Source organism: Coptis chinensis, chromosome 9, assembly GCF_015680905.1.
Source record: "Coptis chinensis isolate HL-2020 chromosome 9, ASM1568090v1, whole genome shotgun sequence".
Taxonomy (NCBI): domain Eukaryota; kingdom Viridiplantae; phylum Streptophyta; class Magnoliopsida; order Ranunculales; family Ranunculaceae; genus Coptis; species Coptis chinensis.
The window spans coordinates 63,047,695-63,061,137 of NC_141464.1; the positions used below are offsets into that span (position 1 = coordinate 63,047,695).

General features: G+C 37.2%; 1 pseudogene; it reads right to left on the bottom strand.

The window, feature by feature from the left end:
* Positions 1-4,700: 4,700 nt before the first annotated feature.
* On the bottom strand, positions 4,701-5,159 carry LOC147477265 (small ribosomal subunit protein eS25 pseudogene; annotated as a pseudogene).
* Between the last annotated feature and the right edge of the window lie 8,284 nt (positions 5,160-13,443).

The following is a 13,443-nucleotide window of genomic DNA, read 5'->3' on the forward strand; positions in this document are numbered from 1 at the left end:
TTTTGGTGTAGTGGAGTGTTGCTCATCAATTGAGAGTGTATTTTAATTCATGAGGCATTTAATTAATGCATTATGTTTCAACCAAATATGATCAAAATACTAGGTGGTGACGAAAAAGATAAATTATGTAGAAAAGTAGTGGGAAAAGTGATGGTGATCGAGAGAATGATGAGATTGTACCTTTCGGTTGCCTACGTACCCAAATTATCGATGGGATCAAGTCTCAAGAACGTAGTTCTGTATAAAAAATAGTTTGGTATTTATATAGGTAGATAATAAAAGTAAAAATGAATAGTTTTACCTACGGAATAAAGCGATGAAACTTCATAACGCAAGTAAAACTAAACTAATTATACACTTGCCCGATTGCTTATCAAAAATATCTACTATCGAATCTATCTAAATAGAGTGGAGTAAAAGATTCGTTCCACTCCTAGGGTGAATTCAATTAACAAGATATAAACTAAAATATTCAACTACGAAATGCTACGAAATACTGAGGTTTGAATCTAGATAAAGAATTAGGGGGAATTGAATCCACATTAACTTGACTTAATCAACTAATAAATATTCGTCGTGATCCAAATTGCAATGCTTCGCATATCAAAATGGTAATTCTAATCCCTAATTATACATGGCATCTCTACCAATTAATAACTAGCATGTGAGGTCGTCCACCCATTCTCATGGCGAATCAACGACCTTCTGGAGTGGAATAAACTCTCACAACGATTCTAAGTTAACAAGGATCAAGCTTCATCAAGGCTTCTTCAACCCTCTAATGGAGGTTTAGCCTTGATTCATCAAGCTATCATTTCCCATTGAATTAACACTAGACATAATATAAAGATTTGAACTTTACTAATTTTAACTAAACAATCACTACTAAAAAAAGGGTTTATATGCTCAGCTAAAAAGTGAGATGTTAGAGTTTTTACCTCGGTTTCCTAGGAAAAAACAACCGAGGTAAAATCCACTGAGGTAATAGAGTTCTATAAAACCGAGATAATAAGCTACTAAATTATCTCAGAAGTCTGACATCTTATCTAAATATATTATCTCAGTTTTCTAAATAAAACTGATATAATATAGAATAAAACTAAGATAAATTGTAATTGAACCCAATAAATGTAAAAGAAAACTGAGATCGTTTTTAATTGAAACCGAGATAATATAAAAGTAAACCGTGATAAATTCTTATGGAAAGCGTGATAATATGTACAACCTTTTATCCCACCTTTTTATTTAGCTAATATATTTTGTCATTTTTTTAAAATTGCATTGGTATTGTTCAATTAATAATTAATTATGACAACCTGCAAATAAAAACCACATTCCCTTTCATATTCATAAACATCAACACCAATTAACAAAAACAACCCAACATAAGTAAATTTCTTTGAAGAATATGATTTTATTCAATAAACAATATTGAACATGAACATAACTTCCAAAGTGTACTACTAATCAATCATTGGTAAGAACTCAAGTATTGTATCAACTAATCTTCGAAAACTAATATGATGTCTCTGTCTCTTGATTACCTATGTCACCAGGTAGTCCAAAGGCAAATAAAGAGTGCCTGCCACTAAAGGAATTTATACATCTAGATCTTCGATCTCATTGATGACCTTTGACTCCCAGATCCGCTAAAACTTGACCTCTGACTCGCTTTTCTGCTCATTTTAATATCCACATCAAGGATTGAATGTGCATTATCTAAGTTAAAAGAGGGACCATTTTCAGATTGCTGAGGCGCATGTTGCAGACCAATAAAGTCAAAGCCATATAGGGTGCTGCAAAGCACTTTTTCGCTGGCTTCTTTCATGCCTCATTTCGGCATAGCTTTCCACAAACTGAACAACCTCTACTGCCCAAATAGCTATGATTTGTTTTAACCAGGAGTAGCTTGATAGAGTCAAGCTTGTGACGTCTCATGTACCAGACAATGGACAACAAGCTTCCCAGATACACCAACTTCATGACGGTATTATACAGTGAGATATAATCAGTAAACGAATCCAAATACCAAGTGTAGCGAAAACAATAGTGTAGAGTTCTTGAGTCTTTGACAAAATGTCTACATCCAATATAGAAACACATACCATTCATTAATTATATGTTGCATCACTATCAACATAACTCTATGTTTTAGCTACACATTCCACAAGTGATACGTAAAAGGAAATATCATGGTCATGGTATACAGACTTCACCCTAACTTGTTTGCACACATTTCCATCTTCACAAATCATGAAATACTTTTTGACAAACAATCTTTTAATTTATCAAACTAGTAACATATCAAGGTGCATCAAACTAGTAGCGTTTAATCATTGTCATTGGTGTTCGTGTTATTATTGTTGTTGTTGGTGTTAGTTCCAAACTTAAGTTCTATGTTTTAGCACATGGATCTCATTTTGCAGGGCCAACGTGTTAATCTCCTAGAGGTCAAAGTAATAGAAGAACTCAAGTGTGCAAGGATCAAAATGTTAATGAAAAGCGTACAAGTTCCAATTACAATGGCCAGAAAAAACTAATTAACCAGAGAAACAGTTCTTACTTTGTTGCATATAGAGTGCATCCCAGTGACTAAGTATTTGTTCTCTCATCTACGTCCGCATGGCTTGGGCAATCCCACCGCTCAAGAACTCGAAATGGTGCAGAACAGTACGCTGCTTGCTGCCCATTCCTAGACAAGAACCCGAAAAATCCCAGTTTAATTAAGCATGTCAACTAGGATAAGTATTTCTTGGATTATATTGGAAAAAGGTGGAACTAGGAAAACCATCTAAATGCTAGTAAATCACTTATTGTGAGGCAGACATACAAAATCAGTGATGAACAACATAGTTCAAAATACATAAGGGGAAAAATGAAGTATGAACAGATATTTCCAATATATTTCCCAAAAGACAAGTAGGGTATATTTGCAGCTCAGATAATCCAGCTTCATACGTGAAAAGCAAATGGTACTTCAGTGTGGACAAAAGGCAAATGGTAATTTAGTATGAAGTATTCAGCTAACAGGAGGGCTCTGATCAGCTGACCTTGTTGAGACTAAGCCATTTTGTTCCACAATCTGTGCGGTAGACATGTTTGCAGGGTAGAGTAATCTGCCGCTCCCGTCTTTTATATTTCATTTGGTAAATCACACGCCTGATAGCAACAATATTAGAAGTCTTGTTGTGAATTGTAGAAACATTTATCTTCTTATTGGAGTACCAATGAATTGGAAAAAATAGCGTTAGGTCGAGGCAAATAACATTTCAAGGATACATGAGAACGCAACACATATATACAGCAAATAAAAACTACGCTATACACTTTACAGTTAACACCAATTATAAGCACACAGTCTATATCATACAGGAAACACACACTCTTCAAAGAATCACAGAACAAAAATAGAAAGGAAATAAATATTAGAAATGTTTGAGTTGCCTAATAGATCACCAAACCTTTTAGAAAACTACCACGTCAAATAGGAAAAAGATTCTCTTTTAGTCCTTTTAGTTTCAGTTCATGAATCTTGTTAGTTCTTCATTATAAAAGTTGTCATTCAGCTACTTCTGCAAATTAATCTATACATGCTCAGATCTAACCAACGAACATGATGCAATATGATAAGCTTTGAATAACCCAAGCACCATCCCTCCATCACGGGTTCATTGCAGCTAACATATTCTATCAAAAACTTGTCTTTATACTTGACACTGAATTAAACTTCACTGCTTTTTCTCCAAAAAATGAACAAAAAAAAAAAAAAAAATAAAAATCGCCAACTGATAATCTACTCCCAACGATAAAACAAAGATATGCATCACATGATATTATATATAGATAAAGTCAGAAGAGAGAAGAAATTAGAGTGCAAATTAATCTGGTCATATAACTGTTCTCCAAGGCCTCGCGTTGCCTGCTGCCCCTTAACCAAGATAAGATTAAAATTATAGTGCGTCTGGTGAACCTTTGGACAAAATTATAGTGTGTCTGAGCAATAACTCAAATCAGGTAAGACTTACATTCCTCGGGACTGTGAAGTGTAGCTGTGCTGGAACTTCCTCCACGAATAGCCTCATTGAAAAGCTTTGGTGCTGACAAGGCCCACTGCATTGCCCATATAGCCAAAGGCCATGTGTAACAGATAGATCGATACTGCTCATTAGTATTCCAACCTTAAGGAGTTTGAAAGTGAGATTGACGCAGTAAGTGAGATTGAAGTAGAGCAACATAAAACAAAAATAGCTAAAAAATGAAACTCACAAACTATTAGAGGACAACAAGAAAATTGCACATAATCTATGATACCAAGAGATCAAAACTACTGTGGCGCCACTTGATGTAAAATGCCCTGAACCTAAGCTATTTCCTTTAGACTTTAAGCATCCCACAATATTCATGCGCGTCATCAGTGCACTTAAAGATCACATTGTGCACAAATAGAGTCTATAACAACAAACTGTGAGAAGTTGATATTGGTCCTCTTGGCATAAATTCATATGCAAACCTGTATTCCAGCAGCAACAGACACTAAAAATTTGTCTTCTAATAGTAAATGCTTCAACTGCAAAACCACTTCCCGAACTAGAAAAGAAAAAAAAACAAAACAAAAATTCTTAATGTTAATATGAATAGAAATAAGCTACACACTTTTTTTTTAACAAAATCAAAGACGGAGACATATTCTAGTACAAGTATCATGAAAACATAAAGAAAAATGCATTATCCAGAACATCTCATGATAAAGACAAAATCCCAATAATACTAGAACAAAAGAAAGACAAAAGAACTGCCCAGCATCTAAAACCCAACAAGCCTAGATAAATCCCTTAGGTGTTGGTGGCTTTGGTGTATATCTGCTAGCTATCATGAGATGATACCATCCTAATGGAACCTCTAGCCATCAAATCTTTGATTGCCCTCTGTGCCAATGATCCATTCACCCTCAAACGATTAGACAAGATGGAAGAAGTGATAAGCTTGTACTTTGGGACTTCAGAAAGAAGCTTATCATAACTAGCTTGATCAAGCAAAACCATATTGTTCACCTTCTCCTTTTGCTTTCCCTTACTTCATTTCTTCTTCTTCTGCTTTCCACCACCAGACTTTGCTGGTTTTGATGACGGGGGTGGTGCCTTCTCCTTCTTTGGTGCCATTTTCGCTGCTGCAAGATGAAGAAAACTGGATGCGGCATTTTAAGGTGATTGAGGTAATGACTACGGAGAATTGAACCGTGAAATAGAACGACAGAATCCACGAGTAAACATAAGGAGGGAAATAGAATCAAAGGCTACAAGCTACTTCTAATACTGAGCAAAACCTAACACCTTCTAACCTCTGCGTCTAATGTTTGATTAAAAGCCAAAAAATCGAGCAAAAAAATTGAAAAAATATGTTCTTCCAATTTTAAAATTAAAACCCTAGAAAAAAAAATATGTGCTTGCAATTAAAAAAGTCGGTACTTACCTTAATTACCTTGTTGAGATGTGAGAAGGAGAAAGAGAGAAGGAAAAAAAGGGGAAGGAGAAAAGTTAAGTGGTGGTGGGGCAGAAGCTAGGGAACTGTCTGTTGAATTATTTTCTTCTCGGTGTGTGAGAGAGTGTGAGAGGCAAGATTTCTATTATCTAATCGTGTCCTCCTTTTCTGGTGAGTTCTATTTTCTATTTTGCAAATCTATTATGAGATATTTGGTATAAGGTCAATTATATCAATGAAGTGCTGAGATATTTGGTATAATATCAATTATTTCTATTGAGTGCGAGATAACTGAAATTTCTTATTATATTAGTGTCACAGCATGTGAGATAATATATTTCGGTCCATCTCGGTCAGGTAAGAATTGAGATAACATATTTCTACTCATAGCCAATAACTCATTTATAGGACATATTATCTCGCTCATAGCCCGAACTGAGATAAGGATCATTTTAAAACCGAGATAAAAACCTTTTTTTTTAGTAGTGAATGCTTCAAATCTAATTAATAACTAAGAATTAAATAACAACAAGAATTGAAATTAGATCTACAAAATTTAAATGACAAAATTGAAATGATCAAGAACTAACTATTTTATTTATCTAACGAATGATAAACAAAGATTCAAATAACTAATCTAAAACAAGAAATGAAACTAATTAATTAACTAATTGAAATTCAAAACTAGATCTACAAGCTATTCTAATGGCTACTTTTTATTCTAAACTATCTAACTATGTTTTTCTTAAGAGCTAAGTCTTGTTTTATGTAAAGGAGGAGACCAGATCCACAATTTCGTGCATGGGCTGAGGAGCCATGTTTTGGGCCGGAAAATCGAGCCCAAAGCCCAATTTCTTTAGTCCACAGAGCCCGTTTCAGCTGGCTTTGACTTCAGTAGACTTTTCGTCCACTTCTCCTCCTCTGATTGGATCAAGGCTCAGACCATTCGAAAGCTCTTTCCGCGCTGGTCGTTTAGATGTAAGGTAGGCCCAATTCCGAGGCCTGAGTCCAAAGATATGGTCTTAGGAAGTTCTGCTGAATTGTGCACTGTTTCTGCCCGTGTTGACTTTTCAGCTTTTGACCGGGCTTTGTCTCCTTGAATCTTGGCCTTTATCACAGAATTTCTTAGCAACCAACCCTTGCTCCTTTATCTCGCCAAAATGGCACATTTCTGCACATAATCGACTTTACTGCCTGAAGTACATAAAAACACGTAATCAGCATTAACTATTATTTATTACTCACATAATTGGTCTAAAAGTATGATTGTTAAGGGGTTAAAACTACAGTTTTGGGCTCTTCTCAAACCACCCCCAAACAGCATTTTGCTTGTCCTCAAGCAAATATGAGAAATTAGAATAAGTGACCAAAAATGGAGTTCTAACTATTCTCATTTCGCTGAGTGCGATTGCATTGACCATATGCAACAAGACCTTAAACCACTAGGAATTCCCTAGTGGACGAGTTATAGCCTCGTGAGAGTTTTCCAGTGAAGGTACTCACAAACTTCATCTATACTACAATGACTAAGAAATAAAACTATTGTTTCCTTATTCATGCTCCAAATTATCCATACATCTCACTAGCAATGAATACAGAATAATCAAGTCGAAACCTAAGCTAATATATGCATAATAATCAATCGTCTACAATAAACATATATACAATGAGTAATACTATGAAATGCACTAGTAGGTTCGTTTCTGAAAACTCGGAATAGCGTCCTTAAGTAGGTCTTCACATAAATGTCGAGACAAAAACCACTCTAATTTTTCTGCTCAAGTTTCACTACTCCAGTGTGCAGTGGGCACACTTTACCTTACAATCTCAATGACACACAAGGAAGCCGGAGTCAATCAAACGCATCTGCCACTTACTATCACACTAACCTATTCCTAATTGAGCTAGAGGTCTTTATTTGGTGTTGCGGGGATTAGGAGATGGTTTAAGAATGAAGGAAATGGATATTCAAATAGGACAAGTCTGAGATAATAGAGTCTTCATCTTATGTAACTAGAGAAAACCTTGTTTCTTACTTTTGCTTCTACACTTTGTTTCCATCCTTAGCCATATTTTTCTTTTTCCTTGGCTTTTGACTCCTTTGATTCTATTTTTGGAGTTCTAACTCTTTATTATTATTTTTATTATTTGTTTTTTTTATGGAAACTTTCTTTTCTTATTTGAAGTGACTGAAAAATATTTGATTTCAAAGGTCTTTCTCTTTTCTATTCTTCATCTCTATTCTCAGACTTATTCAAAGAATGGGTAGGTTTTTTTTTTTTTTAACAGGTTAAAGGATTTGCGGTTTATGAAAGGCTAAGGAAAGGCTCAGAGGGGCGACTAGCAGAAAATAATTTCATAAGGGTTGGCTATATCGATCCTAAAGAGGGCCTAAATTCTCGCTTAGGATATGGTATAGTGATCAAGCAAGTGGATGTGTGATTTCTCGATCCGGATTTCACTTCTCCCTTGTGTCATTTCTCTAATGTTTCACTCATATAAGGCTTTAGGCTATATTCTCACAGGATTTGTAGCATAAGTACTCTAGCCTAGGTTTCAGAAACTTACTGCCAAACAATTATAGATACTTATGTAATATATTTATAGCTAGATGCAAAGATTATTACCTACATATTAACCTAAGTTTCTATAATTTATTCTAATGCAAAAGCTACGTGAGACTTCTAGATTATTCAAAGCATAGAGAAATAAAACAATACCAATATTCCTAAATGTATAGTATAAACTTTTTATTTTTATTTTTCTGAATTTTTGAAATTTTAACTAGAAATAAATGTATATTATACATATCTATATCCTAACAGATGCCTTAATTACACGTGTTTCTATGCCCCCCCCCCCCCAAACAAGAAGCATGCTTTGTCCTCAAAGTATTTTAAATAAAGAGGGTAGGAAAATACCATTTAAATGTGTGAAATTCTAGAACATCTGCAAAACAAGGTTATAACATACTAATATAGAAAATAAAAGCTGACGCAACTCTATAGGAGTTCCACCCGTTATGAGGTAGTAAGAAATTAAATTGCTTGGGACATAAGCAGACTCTAACTGAAACTAAAAACTTACCTGCACTCCCGCTTAATCTTCCTCTTCCTCATTATCTAGAAAGAAATGAGGTTCCTTCGCGTCTTGCCATGCCATGATTACTTGCCAAGCTTCACGCCACTTATCATCTACATTAGCTAACTTGTCAAGCGCCACTTGGTCGGATGGGGTGTAAGGTGCAACCTGATGAGGTTGTATCCGCCACCCTGGCCAAGTCATTGCACGGAATGATCGAATAATACAATTGGTGGGTCCCACAATGTCGTCCCCAACCTAATCTGTGAAACGGGCACAAAAAATAGGGAAAAAACATAGCATAATACGCCAAATTAAAACAGGCATAAGAAGGTACTTATGCCGCTTGCTATGGGCTCGGGCTAAACTAGACATTAGTGTGTGGGGAATATCATAGAGTGTACGTCCCCCAGCTAAAGCAAGGAAAATATCACAAGTTTCATCGTTCACAAAAGAATAACGCTATTCCCCTCTAATGTTTAGCATGATCCAAAACATAACAAAGTGCCCACGTTCATAGACAGGCTACCAAGGGCGACGTTATAATCCCCTTGGTCCTCTATCTTAAAGATTCCTGCCCCGTAATGCTCATGCAAATCCTCATAGTTATACATGTATATATTATCTACCAAATAGGCCCATGAGTCTTATATTTCGGCAGGTATAGCAAGTCCAAGCGCAAAGGCTAGCAAGAACCTGGAAATTTCCATCGGTTCATCCCCGATGGTGATGGAGAACACTTGTTCTCCATCCGGACTATCAAAGAACTTACAATTATCATAAAAATAAGATGTAAGTGTAGGAGAATAAAGTTCATCAGGACTTACCATCAGCAGTTCCCAGCCTGCTAGTATGATTACCTCACAAAACCAAACACCATAGGTGTCGTTCGAAAACAAATCTTCGAAAGATTGCTCGGGGATGACTTTAGGAGTTTTCACCTCAAACCTACCTTCTGGAATAGCTGCAACTATCGTGTAGCAATCCACAAAAAATTGGATTTTTTCTTGCCCACAGGGGTCAGAGCGCAGGGTGCGCTCAGGCTATGCTGGGATGGGCACAGGGTGCGCTCTGGTGAATTTTGAGTTCCAGGCACTTGGGCGCAGAGTGCGCTCACTTTTGCCCTGGGATGGGCACATGGTGCACTTTGGATGAAAACTGGAATTCCAGTGTTTTGGCGCGGTAGGTGGCTTCAGGTTTAAATTTGGAGAGGGCGCAGTCGCGGCTTGGGGTAGAATTTTACGCGGATGAGGTAGTAGCGGTGGTGGTGCTCCTCGGGCGCAGTGCTTCGGGAAGCTCTGGCGAGGTGCTAAAATGGTGAAGGAAAATGGGAAACGTGGGAGTGAAAGGTGAGAGATGGAAGTGCGGTGTAGTGTGGGTTGTGAGTGTAGAATGAATGAAGTTTTTATAGGTTTTAAATTGCTAAAACGAATCGGGAAGTTGCCAAAAAGCTTTAAGGCAATTTTCGGAAATAATAAAATTTCCAAACCCGAAGACGGAAACAACTCATATTCTTGATTCTAAAACAACCCGAATATCTTTTAGGTTGAATTTAGGGTAGAAAGTGCCTAACTTATCGAGATTTCATCCTACCACAATATCTATTCATAGATATGCCCATATCGGCAATATTCTCACCATCACTCTAAAACAACTTCTAAAATGGATGATTATATAACAAACCATGCTAGATAAATAATACCACCCCCAAACAATTTGGGAAGGTGGGATCAATAATAAAAATAACACACAATTTGAAAATAACCAAATTATATTAAAATTGAATTCAAACCACATAAAACAACCAAGTTCAATTTAAATTACTGAACTAATATCCGAACTAATAAAACAATAAAAACAACGAAATATCAGCAAAACACAACAAATTTGTCTAAACAGCTAGCCACGTGATGAAGTTGGACCTTGAGGTGGAGATTGGTCCTGGAATGAAGAAGGTCCCGAGCCATCCGTTCTTTGGTGACGACGCTCATGCCTCTCAGACTCATCTGAAACAGAACCCTCCAAGGGTGGCATGCGTCGTAGAATCTCTTCTCGGAATAAGCGTTGTGCTTCCATCTCTGCCTTCATATCTGTATAATGCGTAACCTGATGCTGGAGGATTGTCTCCATGTTATAATGGAGATCCGCCTGGCACTTGTCGAGCACTTCAAAACCCGTCTAGAGGGTGTTTTGTTTATTTTGAATTATAATCTGCCTATCTCATATAGCTTCACAAATAGGGTAAATGCAACGCACGCTAGTATGCAACACTGGCATGTGTTCTGAATCAGACGTACACCTTCCCAAGGCATCTTCATCCAAACATGTCATGTCCTCCATTTCCTCATCCGAATCCACCACCCTATCCTCCGACAACATCCAAGTCTTTTGGATACACTCCTTATAACTAATTTCATTTGCATGCAATTTCAACATCCTCCACTCAGTTCTTGGTTTATTTCCCCAAGACAACATTATCTTCGTAATTAAAATAGGAAATGGTGCGATACTCTTCCCAACTCTTCTAATCATATTTAGCAAAAACTCGAGGATACAGAATTCATACCTCTTCTCTTGCAATATCCAGAGAACATGCAGACATGTGAACCCGATGTCGCTCACTTTCTCCTTCCCAATGACGTTCTTACCAATCCATCGAGCAAAGCGACCCGGTTGGTTGGTTAGAGATGATATTTGTCGAGCACAATGAGAAGTCGTATTATATTGACCCTCCATGATGGTGTCGTTTATCAATGTCGAGACTCCAGTATACTGGGATTCTTGCACAGTGGCTTCTAGGTGGCGTCCAGGCGTAATGCCTAAAATTTCAGCCAACTTCTCTCTCGATAATTCTCTCCTAGTCCCAGCCACTTTCATGGAAATTTTCTGACCGTCCAACTCTCTCTTCTTATAAAACTGTTCGACCAAATCGGAGTGGTAGAAATCATTTGTCGAGTACCACAACCGATTCCAACCCCTCATAATCATCTCGTCACCGTAAAATGGCGCGAAACGGTCGGCCATAAACGCTTGTTCCGGCAACAACCTTTGTTTTTGAGCCATTGATATTTTAGAACGATTTGGGGTTTAAAAGGACTGTGGGAATGGAGTTTGAGACTCCCTTACTAACAAAACAGTAGTGGTGGCGCGGGGGTGGCACTGCAGTTTGAGTTTCTTTGAGTTTTTGGTGTTTTTCCGTGGTGGAAATTTTTGGGATTGGTGGAGGAGTGTTTTGGAGAAGATTTGAAGTTGGAATTGTATTGTGGGCGTGGGTGTATTGAGGTTTATTTTTATTTTTATTTTTGGTTAGGTTTTTGAATTTGATAATGGTGGAATTGGAAAGAAATCGCGATTCTATTTGATTCGGAGGAAGAAGACGCACGCGCGTGCGTTGGGCCCAAGCCTAAATTGATTTTCGATTTTTGTCGATTTTTCGCGCAACTTCAAACTAAAACTCTCGCTTCGTTACCGGTCCGATTTATACGAATGAGATATGGAAATGATCAGGAGAGAATTTCCAATCCAATGATCCATAAAACACTTTATTCCGACCATGGGTGACAAATAAGAAGGTGGAAAATGCCTCGAAGTACGTGCATGATGTAAGTTATGCGAATGAATGAAATCTAACTTAATAGAAAATGTCAACCCGAATCGAAATACAATTAGACGGTCTAAATAACATAAATGGAAAGTTTGACTATCAAGGAAAGAAAATGGACACCCTACCACAAACAAATTTTAGACAACAGAGTTTAGAAAATTTGTTTTTAAAAGTGGGTCTTTTAAAGTCAGATTCTTGAGACGTCTTAACTTAGTACAGATAAGTTAAATGAGTCATTTATAGTCAAATACTCGGGACTTTAACAAATAACTGGATATATATATATATATATATATATCCTGCAGTTTCCATATATTAACAACCTAAAGAGTTGTGGGTCTTTCCATAAATAAATAACATGGAATGCACCCCCGAACAGAATCAAGCACCAAGATTTTCGACGACACAACCTAGCGGAATGAAAGCGAAGCCTGATAGACCTAGAACGTAACCGAGCATGCACCTTCTTCTTCGTCTTTGAACGAGAGGTTGTCCAAGTGAATGAGTGTGAAAAAATGGATGGTTGTGGAAGATATGGTGGATCAGGATAAGTATTAGAAGGAAGGAATGGAAAAAATGAGAATGTGGGTTGAGCACAAAACTCATTCATGGTGTAGGTAGGGACTGTTTCAATTCTGAAAATGAAGGTGTCATGTGCCTTTTCTTCTGGTATTATTTCTGTATTAGGCTGATTTAGAAATTCATTAAGCACAGAAGAAGCAAGAGGGTCAAGTGCAAACTTCAGGTTCCTTTGAAAAGGTGGAGGGCGGGGAACATTGAAGATGGAAGATGAATGAGTGACGGGATGATGTGAGGTGGATGAAAGGGGTTCAGCTAGAGCTCTCTGGTCTAGATCATCAGAAGCCTTGAGATATACAAGACATTCCTCAATAGGTGGGTCAAAAGAATCACTGGGATAGAGGGTGAAAAATTCATCTTCCGTCATAGCGTCAAGTGATGAATGGATATCAATAGGAGGGGACTCTCGAGGTGGTGAAGAAGAGTTGCAAAAATTGCTAAGGAAATCTTCCTCGATTTCGTCTACGTCCAAGGAGTCCTTATTGAAGTTGGAACTTCGAAGGGCAAGGAATTTGTGCATCTGATTATCTGGAAATGTGGTTTTGAAATAATCATGAGTTAAACTCTCGATCATGCTAACCTCTCTATCGCTATTGGTATCTGGAACCTGTGTGATCGGTTTAAATACATTGACCTCAGCGGAAAGATGGCCAAAAGATAAAGACATCGAATCATTGCGGCAATTTATAAGCGCGTTGGCA